We start from the raw sequence: 22,731 nt of genomic DNA, 5'->3' as shown, positions 1-22,731 counted from the left end.
ATAGAGAGCTTCAACAGTAGACTGGATCAAGCAGAAGAGACAATTTCTGAATTTAAAGATGGGCCTTTTGAAATAATCCAGTATACAAAAGAAGAAGAGAATAAAAGGATAAAATAAATAAAGTCTATGGAACATATCACCATAAAGTGAGCAAATATTTTAACTTTCTCTTTTGCAGAATGAGAAGTAATGCACAAAGGCATAGAGAATCTATTAAATAAAATAATATCTGAAAATTTGCCAAATCTCTCAAAAAATAGAGACATCAAGATACAGGAATCTCAATTTCAAATATATTTAACCCAAAAAACTTCTCCAAGGCACATAATAGTCAAACTGTCAAAAGTCAAAGACTAAGAGAATGCTAACAACAGCAAGAGAAAAATCATTAAGTCACATATAAGGGAACACCCATATGGTTTGGCTGTGTCCTCACCCAAATATCATCTTGAATTGTGCTCCCATAATTCCCATGTGTTATGGGAGGGACCTGATGGGAGGTAATTGAATCACTGGGGCAGGATTTTACCCCATACTATTCTCATGGTAGTGAATAAGTCTCACGAGCTCTGATGGTTTTATAAATGGGAGTTCTCCTGGCCAACCTCTCTTGCCTGTCGCCATGTAAGATGTGCCTTTACCCCTCCTTCACCTTCTGTCATGATTGTGAGGCCTCCCTAGCCATGTGGAATGGGACTCCATTAACCTTTTTTCTTTATAAGTTACCTAGTCTCGGGTATGTCTTTATCAGCAGCATGAGAGCATACTAATACAGCCCGTCAGACTAAAAGTGCATTTCTCAGGATTTCCTGGCAGAAACATTACAGGCTAGGAGACAATGAGATCATTATTCAAAATTCTGTTAGAAACAAACAAAAAAAACCTACTAGTCAAGAATAATATATCCAGGAAAGCTACTCTTCAAAAATAAGGAAATAAAACTTTTTCCAGACAAGCAAAACCTGAGGGAATTCATCACCAGTAGGCCAGTCTCATAAAACATGCTTAAAGCAGTCCTACATCTGGAAGCTAGATGACATTTACCATCATGAAATCACACAAAAGTATAAAATTCACTGGTAGAGCAGACAGACAAATCAGAAAGAGAAATAACTCAAATGTTACCACTATAAACAATAAGAAAGCAAAGAAGAAAGGATATACAAAGCAAACAGAAAACAATTAGGAAAATTACAGGAATATGTCCTCGCCTATCAGTATTAACCTTAAATGTAAATGAGTTAAATAATGCTGTTAAAAGACAAAGACTGATTTAATAGATTAAAAAGTGATTCAACTATATGCTGTCTACATAAAACTCATTTAACTCTTAGGAAACATACAGATTAAAAATGAAGGATAGAAAAAGATATTCCATTCAAATGGAAACCAAAACTAAGAAGGAGTAAGTATACTTACATCATCATATAAAATGTACTTGAAGTAAACAATAGTAAAGAGAGACAAAGGTCATTATATATATAATGATAAAGAAATAAATTAAGAAAGAGAATACAATAATTGTAAATAAATACATATTCAAAGCTGGAGTATCCAGATAAAGAAAGCAATTATTATTAGATATAAAAGGAGAATTAGACTCCAATACAATAATAATAAGAAACTTTAACACTCCATTCTCAGCATTGGAAAGATTAGGCAGAAAATCAACAAAGAAACATTAAATTCTAGCTGCATTTTAGAGCAAATGGACTAAATAGACATTTATAGAACATTTTATTTAACAGCTACAGAATATGCATTCTTTTCAATAGCACAAGGAACATTCTCAAGAATGGAATATATGTTAGGACACAAAGCAATTGCCAACAAATTTTTAAAAACGAAAATCTTACCAAATATTTTCTGAAGCCATATGGAATAAAGCTAGAAATTAGTACCAAGAGGAACTTTAGGAACTGTACAAATACATGAAAATTAAACAACATGCTCTGGAATAGCCATTGGATCAATGAAGAAATTAAGAAGAAAATTTAAAAAATAATGAAACAAATGAAAATGGAAACATAACATACCAAAACCTATGTGATACAGGAAAAACAGTGCTGAGGGGGAATTTTATATCAATAAATACCTTCATTAAAATGTAGAAAGATTTTCAGTAAATGACATCAAGATGTATCCCAAGGAACTAGAAAGTAAAAACAAAACAACTGAACATCAGTAGAAAGAAGGAAATAAGTATCAGAGCAGAAGAAATGAAAGAGACAAAAACAAAGAATCAACATAACAAAAAGGTTTTTTTGAGAAAATGAGCAAAATCAATAAACTCATAGCTAGACTAACCAAGAATAAAAGAGGAGACTCAAATAAAAAAAAACCTACAACCTTTTAAGACTGAACCAAGAAGAAACAGAAAACCCAAAATGACCAATAATGAATAACAACATTGATTGAGTTTAAAAAAATTTCCAACAAACAAATGCCTAGGACTGAAAGGCTTTACTGCTGAATTCCACCAAACTTATTAAAAAAAAAACAAAACTAACAGCAATTCTCTAACTATTCTAAAAAATTGAAAGGGAGAGTATTTTTCCTAATTCATTATGTGAGGCCAGCATTATCCTAATAGCAAACCCAGACAAGGACACAACAAAAATAAAACTACAGGCCTATATCACAGATGCAAAAATCCTCAACAAAATACTAAAAGTAATTTGGTGGTACATTAAAAATATATGTCACCGTGATCAAGTGGGATTTATTCCAGGGATGCAGAGATGTTTCACCATAAACATATCAATAAATGTGATATATCACATCAACAGAATGAGGAACACAAACCAAATAATTATCCCAGTAGAGGCAGAAAAATCATATGATAAAATTCAATGCCCTTTCATGATAAAATCTCTTAGTAAATTAGGCATAGAAGGGACATACCTCAACATAATAAAGGCCATATGTTGCAAACTCACAGCTAACATCATACTGAATAGGGAACATTTGAAGGCCTTTCCTCTAAGAACTGGAAGAAGATAAGAATACCTACTTTCGCCACTCCTATTCAACATAGTACTGGAAGTCCTACCCAGAGCAATCAGGCAAGATAAAGAAATAAAAGACATCCAGGCCGGAAAAGGGAAGCCAAATTGTCCTTCTCTGCAGACATGATCTTATTATCTAGAAAAACCTAAAAACTCTACCCAAAGAAACTATTACCACTGACAAATTAATTCAGTACAATTGTAAGATACAAAATCAACATAAACATAAGTAGTATTTGTCTACACTGATAGTGAACTAGTTGAAAATGAAATCAGAAAGGGAATCCCACTTACAATAGCTATGAAATAAATAAAATATCCAGGAATAAATTTAATCAGGGAGGTGAAAGATGTCTATGAGGAAAATTACAAAACATTGATGAAAAATATTAAAGAGGACAAATAGAAGGATATCCCATACTCATGTATAAGATGAATTCATATTGGTAGAATGAGTATAATATGCAAAGCAATTTATAAATTCAATGCAATCCCTATCGAAATGCCAATACTATTTTTCACAGAAATATAATACAAATTCTAAAATTTGTATGAATTAAAAGATTCTGAAGCAATCCTAAGGAAAAAGAACACAGCCGGAGGCATGACACTACCTGACTTCAAAATATATTACAGTGCTATAGTAATCAAAACAGCATAGTATTAGTATAAAAATAGACACAGAGAACAATGAAACAGAATAGAGAATCAAGAAGTAAATCCACTTATATACAGCCAACTGATCATACACAAAGGCTCCAATAGCACACAATGGGGAAAGACATTATCTTCAATTAACAGGGCTAGAAAAACTGGATATCCATATGCAAAAGAATAAAACTGCACCCCTATCTTTCACCATTTATAAAAATGAATTAAAGGCTTAAATTCAAGACCTGAAACTGTAAAACAAATAGAAGTAAACATTTGGGAAATGCTTCATGGTATTTGTCAATGTAATGATTTTATAGCTAAGGGCTCAAAAGCACAGGCAACAGAAGCAAAAAAATACAATTGGAACTATATCAAATTAAAAAGCTTCAATACAGCAATAAAAAATCAACAGAATGGTGAGACAACCTGTTGAATGAGAAAAAAATATGTGAGAACTATTCATACCACAAGGAATGAATATACTGAATATGCAAGCAACTCAAACAACTCAGAGCATGCATAAATAAATAAATAAATAAATAAATAAATTCCATGAAAAAGTGGGTAATGTTTTTGAATAGACATTCCTAAAAAGAAGACATACATACAAATGACATACAGGTATATGAAAAAATGCTTAATATCACTAATGGTCAGAGAAATATATATATCATAACCACAATGAGGTATCATCTTGCTCAGTTAGAATTACCATTATTAAAAAGACAAAAACTAAGAAATGCTAGTGAGAATGTGGAGCAAAGGGAACTTTTATACACTTGGTAGGAATGTAAATTAGTACAGCCATTATTTTTAAAAGTATGAATTTTTTTTTCAAAAAACTCAAAGTAGAACTATCTTAAGACCCATCAATCCCAGTACTGCATATTTATGCAAAGGAAAGGAAATCAGTATATTAAAGAAATTGTGGCACTATTCACATTAGCCACAGTATGAAATGATGAAATGCCAAGTGATCGTCAACAGATGAATGGACTAAGAAAAAACGTGGTGTATATATATGCCATGGAATACTACTGAGCCATAAAAAAGAGATTAAAACCTGCCCTTTCCAGCAATACGGATTGAACTGAAGAACATAATATTCAGTGAAATAAGCCAGAAACAGAAAGTTAAACACAGCATTTTCAAACTCATGTGTGGAAGCCAAAAAAGTTGATCTCGTGGAGGTAGAAAGTAGAATGATAGTTATTAGAGGCTGGGAAGGGTGTGTGTTGAGGGAGGTGGATAAAGAAAAGAGGTTTGTTAATAGGTATAAATATATAGTTAGGTGGATTAAGTTCTAGGGTTCGATAGCACAGTAGGGTAACCATCATTAACAATAATCTATTACATTTTTCAAAATAGCTAGTAGAGAAGATTTGAAATTTTCATAACACAAAGAAATGATAAATGTTTTCAGGTGACAGATATTCTAAATACCCTGATAGAATCATTACGCATTGTTTGCATGTATTAAAATATCACATGCATTCTATAAACCTGTACACATATTATTTATCAATAAAAAACTAAAAATCATAAGAAAAACTACACTATTTTGAAACTCCTGAAAGCTACTCTAAGTAATCTATAATTTATTCTTGATGGTCTTCTTTCAAATTTTTTCTTAATGTCATTACTTTCTCTATATCTGATTATGGGCTGTTTCTATTTAGAATGCCCTCTCCTCTTTTCCACTGATCCACAAATTGTGGGGCATGTAGTTCTGTATTCACATACCTTTCAACCCTTTCTAAATGTTTAGGGCTACTATGAACTCACTGTGGTTAATAATCTCCACTTTCTTATTTGATATGTTATTTGCATATTCATTTTGTTGTCAATGTAACTTTTTCTATATGAAGGTTAATTCTGTCAATTCCAAGTTGCAGAAGCAGAAAGATCACTTCATGTAAGCAGTCCCTATTGAATGAAAGCACCGTTTTTCTAGCTTTGTCAGCATTCTTTTTCACAGTGGTCGCCATTTACTAGACGGGTAAAACACACGTTCTGAGTGTTGATGGACTGTTCTCCACAACATATATTAGGAAACTACTTATAAATGCTAGCTCTCTTAATGTCCCAGGGCTGCCAAAAAAATTATTTTTTCCTAATTTTTGAGGCTAGAAGCCTAAGTTCAAGATATTGTCAGGATCGGTTTCCTTGAAGGCCTTTCTCCTTGTCTTGTAGATGGCTAATATGGTTTGGCTCTGTGTCCCCATCCAAATCTCATCTTGAATTGTACTCCCATAATTCTCAAATATTGTGGGAGGTACTCAGTGGGAGATAATTGAATTGTGGGAGCTGTTTCCCCCATACTGTTCTTGTGATAGTGAATAAGTCTCAGGAGATCGGTTGGATTTATAAGGGGTTTCTGCTTTCTGTTTCTCTCATTCTCTCTTGCCGTGCCATGAAAGAAGTGCCTTTCACCTTCCACCATGATTGTGAGGCTTCCCCAGCCACGTGGAACTGTTGAGTGCATTAAAGGTATTTTTCTTCCCAGTCTCAGGTATGTCTTTATCAGTAGGGTGAAAACAGACTAATACAATGGCTGTCTTCCTTTAGTGTCTTCATGTTCCCCCCCATCCTGTGTGTGTCCGTGTTCTAACCTTCTGTTCTTAAAAGGACGCTAATCAGATTAGAATAGAGGCCACCTGGCTGGGCATGGGGGCTCACCTCTGTAATCCCAGCACTTTGGGAGGCTGAGGCAAGTGGATTACTCGAGCTCATGAGTTCAAGACCTGCCGGGGCAGCATGGCAAAACCCCGACTTTACTAAAAATACAAAAAATTAGCCGGGTGTGGTGGCACTCACTTGCACCTGTAGTCCCAGCTACTCAGGAGTCTCAGGTGGGAGGATTTCTTGAGCCCAGCAGGTCAAAGCTGCAGTGAGCCGAGATCCTGTCACTGCACTCCAGCTTGGGAAATAGCGCAAGATGCTGTCTCAAAAAAAAAAAAAAAAAAAAAGTATCCTAAGGGCTGCATTTTAACTTAATTACCTTTTAAAATGTTTTATCTCTAAGTACTGTCACATTCCGTGGTACTAGGGATTAGGATTTTAACATATACATTTGGGAGAGTCAGAATTCAGCTCTTAACACAGGCTGAATAAAAAAGGTTCTTCCACTTGTTATTTATCAGCAATGTCAATGGAGATAAAGAGATGTCAACAAAAATACTAAAATATTTCAAACTGTCTTGTCTTTTTGTTCTAGGATTCTTAGGATAGACAATTCTACCGGTAATTAGTTTCTTCTACATAAGAACATCATACATGTTCCTGAAGGGTGGTGAATATATAATGAGTGACCATACAGAACAAGGTCTGTATGTGTTTTAAGATATGAATAATTTTATTGAAACTACAGGCCATCCCAGAAATAAAAGGTATACACACTAAGTAGTCTATACTTTTTAAAAGGCATATACACCTTAAAATGAGTTGATGCAGCTTGGGTTAAAAACTCCAACTCTGTGTGCCATTAAGCATGTAATAACATTTTTATTAGACAAAAAATGGAAAGGGGAAAGCAACAAAAAATTAAAATTGTCTAATTTGTAAACTGGAGTGAGGATTTTTATGGTTTTCTGGTAGTCTGTTATCCACAGAATTGAAGAAGATACAAGCAGTATCTCCTATATAACTGGTTAGAAAAAGTGCATCACCTTCTCTTAAATGAAAATACTTGAGCTGAAACAGCCTATTTTTATAATTACAAGAAATTAGACTTTGACATAAGAATGAATAGCTAATTGTGCTAATTATAAATATAGTCATTTTTCTCTACTGTAAAGAACATGTACAAGGTATACATGATGTTCAAGACATAGCTTAAGAATTAACCCGTTTATATCTGAGGTTGCAATTTTTTGAATTTTTGCAATCAGACTTTGCTGATGACCTTGAGCAGTAGGATATAAATAACTCCCACATGGTTAGCATTCCAATAATGGAACACTAGGCATAAATGGGTTAAGGAGTATAATGCAGACATAGTACTTTGCACATTGTGTAGTACTTGGCACATTATATCTAAATAATACATGTGTTAGTCATTGAATTCTTGTTGTGCTTTTCAGTTGGATAGGATGAATACATTTAGTATTTTATTTCTTAGATTAAAATTCTATCCTTAACCAAATTGGTGCATTATCTACACCTCAAGAATAAGCCATATTCCATTAGTTTATTGGAAAGGTGATCCTTCTGGTTTTCTCAGTAATCTCCCATATCATTCTAAATAAAAAAGCTCATTCTAAAGTAGTTTTAAAGGATTTGCTTTAAAAATAATCTTCCAAAGATTTAGAGCCTGTGGAGTGACCACCTCCACACTTTACTGGTCACAAGTCATTTTTAAAGCAACTAAATCCATTGAAAGCCAATCTGATAGTAATGTCATGTCTCTGTAATTCTCAGGGGAGAAGGTGGAAGTTAGTCACATAGCCTAGCTAAAGAACTGCCTGCCAGACAAGTGCCATAGATAAATAATCCCTGAAGGACTGTGAGGAAAAGGAAAGTCAGTCTACATCTCACAGAGAGAAGTACATTGTTCCTTGCCATGACTAGTGATAGTTTAGATATTTTAGATATTTTAACGTTTTCCATTTATTTAATTAGATATGTAATTTTCTTAACAATTTTCTTGGGTTATAAAAATCATATTTTACTTCCTGAATATTCCTCCCATTTTTAAGGACTTCTAGTGACTCCTTAAAATAATAATTTAAAAAGTACCATGTCTCTCCTGCTTATGGAATCAATTTCAGCAAAAGGCAGAGAAGCTGGAAAAATCAGTAATGAAACAGTGACTGACAGATGAATGGAGCAGAAAATAGAAAAATTCATGAAATACCTGGGATTTCTGGTCAATCATGTGTTCCAGAAAGAAGGTAGGTCTCACAGAATAAGTACAATACATGATTTTTGGCAGGTAGTGACAAAATTGCAAGGTTAGTTCAAGACATGAAGAGCACTGTCAGTCACATTATCACTTTTCTTTTACCTTGGTGACTCATCCACAACTCTAGGCATTAAAAAGGAAAAATAATGTGTCTTCCACATTTCCCTTCTATAATACAGTGTGATATGGCACGACATTCTTAAGTGCTTGAACTTTTCAAGACAAATAAAGACGTGGAATGGAAGAGGGGTCTGTGGGTGATAATATTTTTGCTGAAATATTTTTTAAAGAGCATTTTTGCACATTTCTCCATTCATCTCATCAGCATGTCAGACAAATAAACTACTTGATATGAAAACATTTTATTGTAATCTTGCTCTTATAGAGTATTTTTGTAACATTTACCATTTTGTTTGACATCTTCCTATGATGTATTTCACTAATCATCTTAATCAGACTGTGCAGAGCATCATTTTACTTTTCACCTCTAACTCGAGGCCTTCATAAGACTATCAATTAGCACACTGCAGTAAGAGAGCAGTGCCTTAAAGGACTATTAAGAGGTGGAGGCCTTCTTGCCCTGATCTACATGGTGCCAGATGGCTGCCTAATTAGTTACTCTGCTGCATGTATACTCCACTTCATAGCTGCAATCTCCTTTGCAGAATTTCAGCCAACAGACACTATGTACTTTTTTTTTCCACATTTATCTGGCCTGGTGTCTTCTATAGCCTAAGATAAAATAAAATTACAAAATAGGTTACATTTTAAAACTTAATCAGTCTGATTAATGCAAGAGTTTATCTTCAGTATCACCCAAAGAGTAAAATGTTATGTAAATATGACAGACATCCGTATGTGTCTTTGTATGTGCCTGCCCCCACAGCCTTATTAGTACACTTCAGAAATTACAGGTCAGTGATCTTAGAGTTTACTTTTGGAGTCCTGAGACATTAATGATTATTTGTTTCTGAATATATCTGGCATCTGATTTTGAATTTATAACACATAGGCCACTCAAATCCACAACAAAACCTATTATATATATATAAAGCATCTATATACATGTAACTATATATATATTTTTTTCAAGATGCTGTTTCTGAGATAGTTAAAATCAATGAATTATATTCATGCCAATGTTACACCACGATGTTACCTCCACGAGTTTTAACAAAATGAGACAGACATATGTCCGGAGTATACAGATCCCAATGGAGTGCATTGCTAGCAACAATAACCTTGTAAAAACAGCCACTTTTAATAATTTTTCTTATGAAATTTAAAAAGATGTATTAGTTATATTAATTGCAGTGACTTTGTGTACATGATATATGCTTTAAAAGACTGTACTATGAAAATCAAAACAAACCACAAGAGGCTTATGTACTTCCAAATTAGTGCCAGTTGAGTTCAAATTACTAATTATTTAGAACAGAATACAATTGAAGATATATTAAAGTGCACCAGAAATCCACTGTTACATACTGTGATTTGGGAAAATAAACAAGTCAGTTGGCCTTCCAGGAATCTGTATTTGGGTTAATAACATAAGACACTTCATAAGTTTTGTTCGAATTTGGAAATAAATAAATATATAGATTTACCACACTTAACAACTATTGAATTCATGACTTTAATTATTATACTTTCCAATTGACTAAAATTTTTGTTGCTGTTGACTTTTGTGTCATGTATAATTACCTAGCTACCTAGAAACAAACTAATTATAATCTAAGAAGTGATATTTTGAAGTTATGGCTTTGACAAAGACCAATTTGTTAGACATATTAGTTTGTAATCATAAAATATCATATAGAAAATGTAAATTTTCCACCATGTTTGGATGAACTCAAAATGATTTAGTATATATACTTATATCTAGCCAGGGAGATCAGTAGGTACCATTTTCTACTATTCATCTTGCTGTTTATGTTCACTATTTCATGTTGCACAGGGCTCATGATGGTCAATCTGGTGTGTCAACTTGGCTAGACGATACTTCTCAGTTTTTTAATCAAACACTAATTTAGGTGTTCCCGTGACAGTATTTTGAACACATGACTAAACATCTACAATCAATGGACTTTACGTTCTCAATTATTTAGGTGGGTATGCTTGATCTAAAGAACTGAAAGGCCTTAAGAACCGAACTATTTTCTTAATTAAGAAGACATCTTGTCTGTGGACTGAAACTTCTCCTGCCTGAAAATTTCCAGCTTTCCCTTCTTGACAGTCTACCTTATGGATATCATATTCACAGAACCAGCCTCCACCATTGCTTAAGCCAATACCTTATATAATTATGTGTGTGGATATATAATATGCCATGTATATTATGTATTTACATATATGTATATTATGATTTTACATATATATATCTGGTTGAACCTTGATTGATACTGAGTGCTGTTAGGTTTTGTCTGTATTTTGTCAGTCTCAAGAAATATAAAATCAAGCACATTCGATTTTTATGCTGAATGCCTATATGAAAGTGGATTACCTGACTCTGATCTTGTTCCAAAGAATGGCTCCATCATACCCCTCTACCCCCAAATAGTACTACAACCACATTATTTTTCCTTCCTCCCTTGGTGAGTAAAATAAGCCTTCATTGCATTCTATTTTATGTATCAACAATAATAATTTACTCTTAAACTTCTGTCCATTATTTATTTAAACTTCAGTTTTACTGTTCAAAAGATTATTTAACTTTGAAATCACTTAGGCAACTTGAATTTCTGTATACAATAAACAACCCCTAAATTACAATGTTTTTGAATTTCTTTGTTATACATAGGCCTTTAGAAAAAATGAAGAATAAGCAAAAACTTATAATCCTTTTTGTTAGTTTATTTCTGTAACTATCATTGCTTTAGGTTTATCTGTTTCTTGGAATGTTTTCTTCTTCTATTCCTAGTTTATTCCTAAAACATACACTCTTCAGCTTCATTTATTTTCTTCTAATCTGCAATATGTTCTGGAGCCAGCAAGTCTTTCTCTTAAAAAAGCAGAGCTTGCAGTGTTACCTTTATATATAACAAATGTAAAACATATTCATTGTGAAATATTATGTAATAATGTAAGCAGAAAATATAGCAACTATATATACACTCAGATGCATACACACAAAACCCACAAATTTGCATCTATCAATTTCAGTCATATTGCATATAAGTATGCATAGTATTATATCTTAGTTTTCTTCTTAACTGTGTTTTGCAACTTCCTTTCATGTCATTATGACTTATTCCTATACAATTTATAATGGTTGAATATTTTATCACATTGTCACATTGTACTTGATTCAATCCATCATATTATTATATCAGTACTTGCTCATGAATCTTTCTTTCCATGTCTGATAGTGTCTTTGATTGAATTCCTAGATAAAATTGTTAGTGAACCATAATAAATACTTTTAACTTTTAAAATACTTCGAAGTTAATGTTTCTAAAAAGACTAAGCTTTGAATTTTTTAAAATAATATATCATTTTTCTTGTATAATTCTTACAGGCATGAAGTATTAGGAGCAGCTTTGTCAATTTTACAAGACAGATATGATATTTATTTGAATATAACTTATTATTAATGCTGATAACAATTTTTCATAGTTATTAGTATTTGCATTTCTTCTATTAATAACCTATTCACCACTTTCTGTCTCTTTTGGGTATTATAACTTCTTTATTTCTGTTCCATTTATCTGTCTTTTCTTGCACTACCAACATTTTAATGATTATAGATATAAAGTATAATTGTCATCTTACAGTGTGTACTATACTATATAGTGTGTATACTACAGTGGATTTTTCATTTTATAATAATACTCTTAATTAATAAATTTCTCACAGAATATTAATGTCACTTTATTTAATTAAAATAATCCTGCTGAAGCTTGCTTTAATATTATTAAATCTGCATCATTTTAAAATGTGTTCTATACATCACACATCACTGCTTTCCTTGGAGTATGGAAAATAGCCTGCAAGTGTTTTGAAATTTTCAGCAGAAGAAGACAATGGAATACATTTTTCATTTATATGTTGAACATATAACATTTAATATTAATTATTATTTTTAGAGAAATCACTCTAAATAATGATTAGCATAGTCTTAAAAGTTGCAGATGAGGACGGTGGTGTTGCTTTCAGCTAATTCATTAAGGAGGTTACAGTACTACAATAGGTTCTCCATTACAGAGGACTTACTAGAGATAAAATGGAATTTTCTTGAAAGTGAATCCTCTTTGACAAACCTGACAAAAACAAGCAATGGGAAAAGGATTCCCTATTTAATAAATGGTGCTGGGAAAACTGGTTGGCCATATGTAGAAAGCTGAAACTGGATCCCTTCCTTACACCTTATACAAAAATTAATTCAAGATGGATTAAAGACTTACATGTTAGACCTAAAACCATAAAAACCCTAGAAGAAAACCTAGGCAATACCATTCAGGACATAGGCACGGGCAAGGACTTCATGTCTAAAACACCAAAAGCAATGGCAACAAAAGCCAAAATTGACAAATGGGATCTAATTAAACTAAAGAGCTTCTGCACAGCAAAAGAAACTACCATCAGAGTGAACAGGCAACCTACAAAATGGGAGAAAATTTTCACAACCTACTCATCTGACAAAGGGCTAATATCCAGAATCTACAATGAACTCAAACAAATTTACAAGAAAAAAAAAAACAACCCCATCAAAAAGTGGGCGAAGGACATGAACAGACACTTCTCAAAAGAAGACATTTATGCAGCCAAAAAACACATGAAAAAATGCTCATCATCACTGGCCATCAGAGAAATGCAAATCAAAACCACAATGAGATGCCATCTCACACCAGTTAGAATGGCCATCATTCAAAAGTCAGGAAACAACAGGTGCTGGAGAGGATGTGGAGAAATAGGAACACTTTTACACTGTTGGTGGGACTCTAAACTAATTCAACCATTGTGGAAGTCAGTGTGGCGATTCCTCAGGGATCTAGAACTAGAAATACCATTTGACCCAGCCATCCCATTACTGGGTATATACCCAAAGGACTATAAATCATGCTGCTATAAAGACACATGCACATGTATGTTTATTGCAGCACTATTCACCATAGCAAAGAGTTGGAACCAACCCAAATGTCCAACAACGATAGACTGGATTAAGAAAATGTGGCACATATACACCATGGAATACTATGCAGCCTTAAAAACTGATGAGTTCATGTCCTTTGCAGGGACATGGATGAAACTGGAAACCATCATTCTCAGTAAACTATCGCAAGGACAAAAAACCAAACACCGCATGTTCTCACTCATAGGTGGGAATTGAACAATGAGAACACATGGACACAGGAAGAGGAACATCACACTCAGGGGACTGTTGTGGGGTGGGGGTAGCGGGGAGGGACAGCATTAGGAGATATACCTAATGCTAAATGACGAGTTAATGGGTGCAGCACAACAACATGGCACATGGATACATATGTAACAAACCTGCACATTGTGCACATGTACCCTAAAAGTATAATAATAATAATAATAAAATAAAAATAAAAAATAAAAGAAAGTTCTGGAGCTGAGATAGTCTTTCAAAGTTGTCTCAAATTCAGGTAATTCGGCCAGGCATTCTTATCTTACTGTGCCCTGCCCTGCTCCTATTCATTAATTGGATGTGGGCTGCCTCTGATGATTAAAGTCTTCTCATGGCTACTCAATTATAACTGACTTAAAAAACAAAAAGAAAGCAAAAGTATGACAAAATAAAATTTTTGTATTTCATCGTATCATTTAAAATAATGAATTAAAATACACTATAAAGCAAATTTAAATGATAATTGGTGTGTCTACTTTTGAACTAATTGTGGGCTTCTAATTATTCTTTTTCTGAGCATCTACTAAAGAGAAAGTGATCATTTTATAGGATTCAGAAAAGTTTTGTTAAGAGTTAGCATTTGTTTTAATTCTTAAAAAATGAAGAAAGTTTTGAGAGGCAGGGGTGAACCATCTACATCATTCCAGGCAGAGTGAAGTGCATTATAAAGAAATGGAAATGCCAAAGTGCAAAGCTTTTTTTGGAAACAATGATTATCTCAACTTGATGAAACATCAAGCCTGTGAACACATAGTGTTTAATTTTTAGAAAATTAGATTGTTCAGTATTTCAGATGTCAGCCTGTCTCTGTACTCACATTTTGGGGGCATAAAGAAGACGATGCTGTCATGATACTATTGCTCAAACCATTACTGTTTCTTCTCTTGCTCTCAGGTGCTACAGCAAGCTCACCAATGGTCCTATCTATTCTAGCTCCAAAATATATTTCCCACCTTACCACTTCTCACCACTTCTACTACGACACGCATAGACCTAGCCGTCATCTTGCATCATCTGCACTGTGACAGTAAACTCCAAACAGGACTTACTAGTATAGCTCTTACCTCCACACAATCTACTCTCCAGATAGCAAGCAAAGCTATCTTTTAAAATATATATTAGATAATTTCACTATTTTGATGGCTTCCAGTGATTTTCCAGGACAGCAAGATTAAACATGAGAATCATGACCATGAACTACAATGACAGATGGGATATGTTTCCTGCCTACCTTTTAGTTCTCGTATCTTAAACTCATTTCTCTTGCTCAGTAATCTTCCCAACAACTTAAAATTCCCAGATATGTTATATTTGGGGCTTTTGTTGTTCTCTTATCTGAGCCCGAGGGTTCATGGATGCTAACTTCTTCACCACTTCTGTTTTGTCTGAAGTATCACTTCTTTAGAGAATCCTTTGCTAAGTGAGCATATAAAATAGTTTTATTTCCTGCCTTCTTCCAGTGGAATGCAAATTTCATTAAAAAAGAAAAAGTTTATCTTGTTCTCCACTGTGTAAATGGCATCTAGAGCAGTAGATTTGCATATGAAGTCCACAAGTTATTAGAAAATGATAGTAGTTGTCATAAAATACCTATCAAATTGGTCTATTTCATAGAATTTTTAAAAAATTGAAACATAATTTGTGTGATTCTCTTGATAAATTATCATCTCAGAATGAGAATCCCTACAGTACTCTAGAAATTATGTTTAGTGTATTCACAGATATTGAGTAGTCATAAGGATCTTATGTGCAACTTTCAGGGAGTCTTTCCTAAAGCATTTAGAAATGACATAAATAAGATAAACTTTAGAGATAAAAAAACACATACACACACACACACACACAAAGCCATCATTATTTAAAGTAAGGTTATGCAAATAACCTTAAAGAAACAAAATAGCCAGTAAGCTTCAAAGGAATTAAATAGTAGTGGAGGAATTTTTCAACATATATAAGAATGGACATAAAGAAATATCACTTGGTAAAATAAGCGTGAGAAAGCAAAATTGTAAAACAAATCTTAGCAGTGCCCATCCAAGCTCCAATAAGAGTGTATTCTGACTCAGTAGATCTGCAATCATGTGAGATCCAAAACTTTTTCTAAAGAATCTTTGAAATGGTGTATATATATTTTTTCTTTCATAACAATTTCATTAATACTAAATAATTGTTGTTATCTTAAATCTGTGCTAACCGAGCAAAATTTGGATTATCTCACTTCCATATTGAATCATTTTGAGGGAGTAAAAGGACTGTTTATGTGGAATTAAATATTCCAGTACGTCCAACACTTATATATCTCATTGTAAATTAATATATTGGCATCAGGCTTGTATGCTTATTTAATGTAAATCCACTCCTAAGAGGTGAATTTTTTTCTCTTGTGCTGACAAAATCAATTTTCTAAAACACAGGGCAAGATCCAGGGCCTGGCAAATCCACCGAGGTAATGAATACCACCTTCTGAGGCTTTTCGGAGACAATATGAAGGTCTTTGCTTAGGGACGTGCCGAACACTCATGTATGCTGAGTGTGCCACAGCATTTTATTATTATAACCTCTACGGTGTCTCCTTTAAAAAAAAAGAAGCTGCCTTTTAATAGTAGAAAAAGAGAAATACATTTTAAATAATCTCTTAAAAAGTTGAGTGTATTCCTGTCATTCTTATAACAAAATGAGGAAGAGTTTTATTTTTATTGATTGTTTTATTGATTGAGTTGTTCATTTATTGAACAAATATGCTCTTACTTTCTAATACAACATATACATGATCTCTGCACTCACAGAGTTTATGCTTCAATTGTATAGCTCAATGTTGAACTAATTATGCAAATAAAATTATAATTAAATTTTTGATATGTGTCACACAAAGGAAGTACTGGATAAGATTATGAATATTTTAAGCTCCAGGAATTGCTATTTCAAAACCTTTAAGGCAGGAAATATCATTTTTTGATCTTTAAGCATATTTGAAGAACTGAAAGAAACTTGGCTAAAATGCAGCAAGCTACAGAGAGTGTATGTAAAGGGCTTTTATGCATGGAGGAATAAGACATACATTGAAAATTGTAGGATTATGTGAAGTTATAGGAGTGCACATTATTTGAATTTTCTGATTTTTCTCTCCTAATTTATGTAGCATTGGAAATCATGATAGACAAAGTAATGGGCCCCAAAGATTTTCTTGTCCTAATCTTCAGATCCTATAAATATGTTTCCTTATATGACAAAAGGGGCCTGGGGATGTGATAAAGCTCAAGATCTTGATGTGGTGAAACTACCCTGGATTATCCAGATGGACTCAATGTTATCACAAATGTTCTTATAAGAGAAAGGCAAAAAGGGTCAAAGCTAGAGAGAGAGAAGACATAGGTCAAAGGAAGCAGAGGCTGAAGTGATATTCTTTGAAACTGGAACGCCAGACCATGAGCCAGGCAATGCAGCATCTTCTAGATCCTTAAAAAGTCAAAGAAATAGATCTGGAACCTCTATAAAGCACAAGCCCTACCAAGGGCCCTTTCTTCCCGTTTTTTTTTTTTTTTTTTTTCCCGTTTCTTTCTTTTTATTTACATTGTGTTCAATGCAAATCAATCCTATAACATAAGAAGTTACTATGAATCAAAGCATAAATACACAAACACAATATACAATCCAAAATAGATGTACAGCATTCTGGAATAAAGCAAAAGAGTGTTCATTCACACACACACAGTAGCTTCAGATCTGTTCAACCTGTTTGTTCCCATGTAGTTTTCTAAAGATGGAAAAAAATGACTTTGGTCATCAAGACTACCTGGGATTAGAGGCACCAGCCACCATGCCCGGCTAATTTTTGTAATTTTAGTAGAGACGGGGTTTCACCATGTTGCTCAGGCTGGTTCTTGACCTCCTGACCTCAGGTGATCCGCCTGCCTTGGCCTCCCAAAGTGCTGGGATTACAGGCTTGAGCCACCGCACCTGGCCGTCAAAATGCCTTTTATTTCTTCCTGGGGTTTTAAGGCCTCAGGAAACTTAAAATCATGGCGGAAGGTGAGAGAGATTTTGGACTTCCAGGATACAGAACAGTAACATAATAAATTTGTGTTACTTTAATTCACTACTTTCATAATAGTTTGTTACAGCAGCAATATAAAAGTAATAAAAATGTCATATGGTTGGATATCTGGTCTGTATTTGTTAAAGATGGAGTGTTTTATATTATTTAGAACAAACTAGACTGTTAGCTCCTTAGGGAGTGAGAACATATCCACAATAGTTTCAAGCTATGTCTATAATATATCATATAATTTACTTGTTAATCTATTAAATGTAATGAATATTTTTAAAACTCAAATGCATTAATTCTACAGATCTGCCTTAATATCAAATATTAGTTCTTATTTCTGTTACTCCTCCTGGCTTTTATCAGTTATAAAGGTTCTGCCTGTGGAACTTCAGGCTAAGACCAGAAAGCAGAGCTCTCTTTCCTTTTGTGTGGGGGGGTGGGGCGAATATCTTTGGGGGAATGTATTAGTCCGTTCTCATGCTGCTGTAAGGAACTCTACGGGACAGGGTAATTTATAAAGGAAGGAAGTTTAATTGACTCACAGTTAGCGTGGTGGAGGAGGCCTCAAGAAACTTAAAATCATGGCGGAAGGAAGCAAGGTAGCTTCTTCACAAGGTGGCAGGGGGAAGAGTAGCAGAGCGGAGTGGGAAAGTCCCTTATAAAACCATCGGATCTCATAAGACTCACTCACTATCACGAGAAGAGCATGGGTGAAATTGCCCTAATGAGTTAATTACCTTCCCTTGGTCTCTCCCTTGACAGGTGGGGATTATGGGAATTACAATTCAAGTGGAGATTGTGGGTGAAGACACAGCCAAACCGTATCAGTGAAGTTTCCCCTGACTCTCAAGGCAATCAAAGTTGGTACTTATCCTTTTCCTAAGAGACCTGTTTTTAGAATCTGACCAAATTTATTTGACTTAGATTTAACTTTTACAACATATATGACTTGAAATAAGTTAATTGAACTCTCTTGGTTTCTTTATGAAAATAGGATACATTTTTGTTATAGGTTTGAAATAATTATGAAATGAGATGATCCTGTTTCGTTTTGTTTTGAGACAGTTTCACTCTTGTTGCCCAGGCTGGAGTGCAATGGCGCCATCTGGGCTCACTGCAACTTCCACCTCCCAGCTTCCACTGTTCTTCTGCCTCAGCCCCCCAAGTAGCTAGGATTACAGGCGTGCGCCACCATGCCTGGCTAATTTTTTGTATTTTTAGTAGGGACACGGTTTCACTATGTGGGTCAGGGCTGGTCTCAAACTCCTGACCTCAAGTGATCCACCCGCCTCGGGCTCCCAAAGTGCTGGGATTACAGGCATGAGCCACCACACCCGGCCCGAGATGATGCTTTTAAAGTAAGTTAACAAAGTGCCTGGCACACAGATGGTGCTGAAGGATCTCTATTATTCTTCCATTATTCTGCCTCCTCCTTTCCTCTCATGAAATCTCTTCCATTGTATAACTCATCTAACAGGGGGATTCCCTAGACAGGCTGCCATAGCCAAGTGAACCTGATTGTTTTAGGTATCAGAAAGCAGAAATAAAGCCAGAAAGCAAGTATAAATGAATGCTAATATTTCAGTATCAAAATCAGGCCTGAAGAATAATGACTTTATGGAGTATATTTTGATGTGCTCTTGAGTATTACACTGTGGATGGACTGAAAATTCCTCAAGCACTATTAATACTGACTTTTTCGATTTCACAGTCAGTGTTGTCTGTGCATTGCAATGTCATGAAACAGGAACTGTAAATGTCAGCATCACCTCCTGTTTCTCTAACAAGTATCTAAAAGGAACCAACTTTGAGAGTGATACGGGCTCAATCAGATTAATGTACCTGTTACTGAATTGGTGCTAGATAAATACTATATGATTATAGAATAAGGGGGCTGAAGGTATGAAGCATAGTGTATTTGTAACATCATCCATGTCAAATGTTTCTTGGTTAGCCTCATTTTCGTGAAAATGTAGTAGACATAAAAGGATCTTATTCTGCCTTGCTGTGTGTGTGTGCATGTGTGTGTGTTTGTCATTTGATTTAGAGTAGAACAAAGTAGGATGTCTCTGCATTTTCCAGCCTCTCATCTATTTCAGTAAAGACAGGAAAAAAAATGCATTTGGAATTTTGAGAGGCCTTTGGTAACTATACATCCTGACAATGCTAAGCATTTCTAGGCCCAAGGGAGGAGAGAGTTGCAACGGGATATGGTCTTTTCTCCAGAGCAAACATAACAGATAAATGCCTAATAAACTATTCTAACTCAAATCTGACTTCATGGATTCAGACCATCTTTACTGAAACCCTCTTTGGGATACCTCACTGCTTGTGTAGAGAAAACATGATGTACTTCAGGGGCTTCTGGAGCCATGCCACACTCAGTAAAATGCTTGTTTTCTAATTGTGTCCGGAATTGGTGGGTTCTTGGTCTCACTGACTTCAAGAATGAAGCCACGGACCCTCGCGGTGAGTGTTACAGTTCTAAAGGCGGCGTGTCCAGAGTTTGTTCCTTCTGATGTTCGGATGTGTTCGGAGTTTCTTCCTTCTGGTGGGTTCGTGGTCTCACTGGCTCAGGAGTGAAGCTGCAGATCTTCGCAGTGAGTGTTACAGCTCTTAAGGCGGCACGTCTGGAGTTGTTCCTTCCTCCTGGTGGGTTCGTGGTCTCGCTGGCTTCAGGAGTGAAGCTGCAGACCTTTGCGGTGAGTGTTACAGCTCATAAAAGCAGTATGGACCCAAAGAGTGAGCAGTAGCAAGATTTATTGCAAAGAGCAAAAGAACAAAGCTTCCACAGCCTGGAAGGGGACCAGAGCAGGTTGCCACTGCTGGCTCGGACAGCCTGCTTTTATTCTCTTATCTGGCCCCACCCACGTCCTGCTGATTGGTAGAGCCAAGTGGTCTGTTTTGACAGGGTGCTGATCGGTGCGTTTACCATCTGTGAGCTAGACATAAAAGTCCTCCACGTCCCCATCAGATCAGTTAGATACAGAGTATCCACACAAAGGTTCTCCAAGGCCCCACCAGAGCAGCCAGACACAGAGTGTCAATTGGTGCATCCACAAACCTCGAGCTAGACACAGGGTGCTGATTGGTGTGTTTACAATCCCTGAGCTAGACATAAAGGTTCTCCTCATATCCACCACACTCAGGAGCCTAGCTGGCTTCACCTAATGAATCCTGCGCTGGGGCTGCCAAGTGGAGCTGCCCGCCAGTCCCACGCCGTGCACTCGCACTACTTAGCCCTTGGGTGGTTGATGGGACTGGGCACTGTGGAGCAGGGGGTGGGGCTCGTCCGGGAGGCTCGGACTGCACAGGAGCCCATGGAGGGGATGGGAGGCTCAGGCATGGCGGGCTGCAGGTCCTGAGCCCTGCCCCATGGGAAGGCAGCTAAGGCCCGTTGAGAAATCCAGCGCAGCGGGGGTGGGCTGGCACTGCTGGGGGACCCAGTACAGCCTCCGCAGCCGCTGGCCTGGGTGCTAAGCCCCTCATTGCCCGGGGCCGGCAGGGCCCGCCGGCTGCTCTGAGTGAAGGGCCCGCCAAGCCCACGCCCACCCAGAACTCCAGCTGGCCCACAAGCGCCACGCACAGCCCAGGTTTCGGCTCACGCCTCTCCCTCCACACCTCCCTGCAAGCTGAGGGAGCCCGCTCCCACCTTGGCCAGCCCAGAAAGGGGCTCCCACAGTGCAGCGGTGGGTTGAAGGGCTCCTCAAGTGCCACCAAAGTGGGAGCCCAGGCAGAGGAGGCGCCGAGAGCCAGCAAGGGCTGTGAGGACTGCCAGCACACTGTCACCTCTCATAATCATTTTCATAATGACTATAACTGAGTAATATTGTACCTTTTTAATGCAAACTATCTCTCTAAAAGCAGCTATAATTATAAATATAAGTTTTATATTTTGGAAACAATTGAGTTTTCCTTGCCACAAAATTTCCATGCCAAAATGTGCTGATTTAAAGGCAATAAAATTACAATTGTAAAGCACTGGCATACGCTTCAGTCTTCATCATTACCTAATCTTTATTTATGTCTTTGCAACTGGCAGTCATCAAGGGGTAAAACTGCAACATGCAGATATGACTGCAACTGTAATGCAACCCAGGATTGTAGATTTATTATGGGCAATCAACCTGATTTATTAAACTCTATTAATGTTACATGGGGGATAAAGTTATTATGGGGCTCTTCACATTTTAAGAATTTATAATTATTATTTCTTCTTAAGAACAGATTCACATCTTTATAAAATAGTCACTAGACTCTGACACGCTGGGCTGTGTAAAACGGATAATGAGTTGAAAATTAAGACTGTCAGCCATGTGCTCTCTAAAATGGCATAAAAGCCATTTGAATCTGAAACAATAATATAACAATCCTTTTCTTCTTTCAGAAGGTTGCTATTTAAATCTCTAGAAAATATTACTAGAACTAGTTTGAACCACTAGAAGCATATTATTTTTCACTTGAGGTTTAGTAAGTACTTAAAATAAATGCCAATAATTTAAAGGTAAATATGCCAGGCATTATTTTAATACAGAAGAAAACAATAACATATTTTTAAAAATATGTTAAACCAAAATTTTTATTTATAGTTGATTATATTATTTTCTAATATAGAAATTAAATGAAAAATCATACACTAATATATGTATGATTGAAATTATATTATAAATATACATATATGTGTGTGTATAAGCTTTCTTTTTTACAGAATTGTTGGGAGAACACAACAAAAGAAATTGTTAACATTTTA

Source organism: Hylobates moloch, unplaced genomic scaffold, assembly GCF_009828535.3.
Source record: "Hylobates moloch isolate HMO894 unplaced genomic scaffold, HMol_V3 SCAFFOLD_9, whole genome shotgun sequence".
Lineage (NCBI taxonomy): Eukaryota > Metazoa > Chordata > Mammalia > Primates > Hylobatidae > Hylobates > Hylobates moloch.
Note: the sequence above shows the minus strand (reverse complement) of the source record.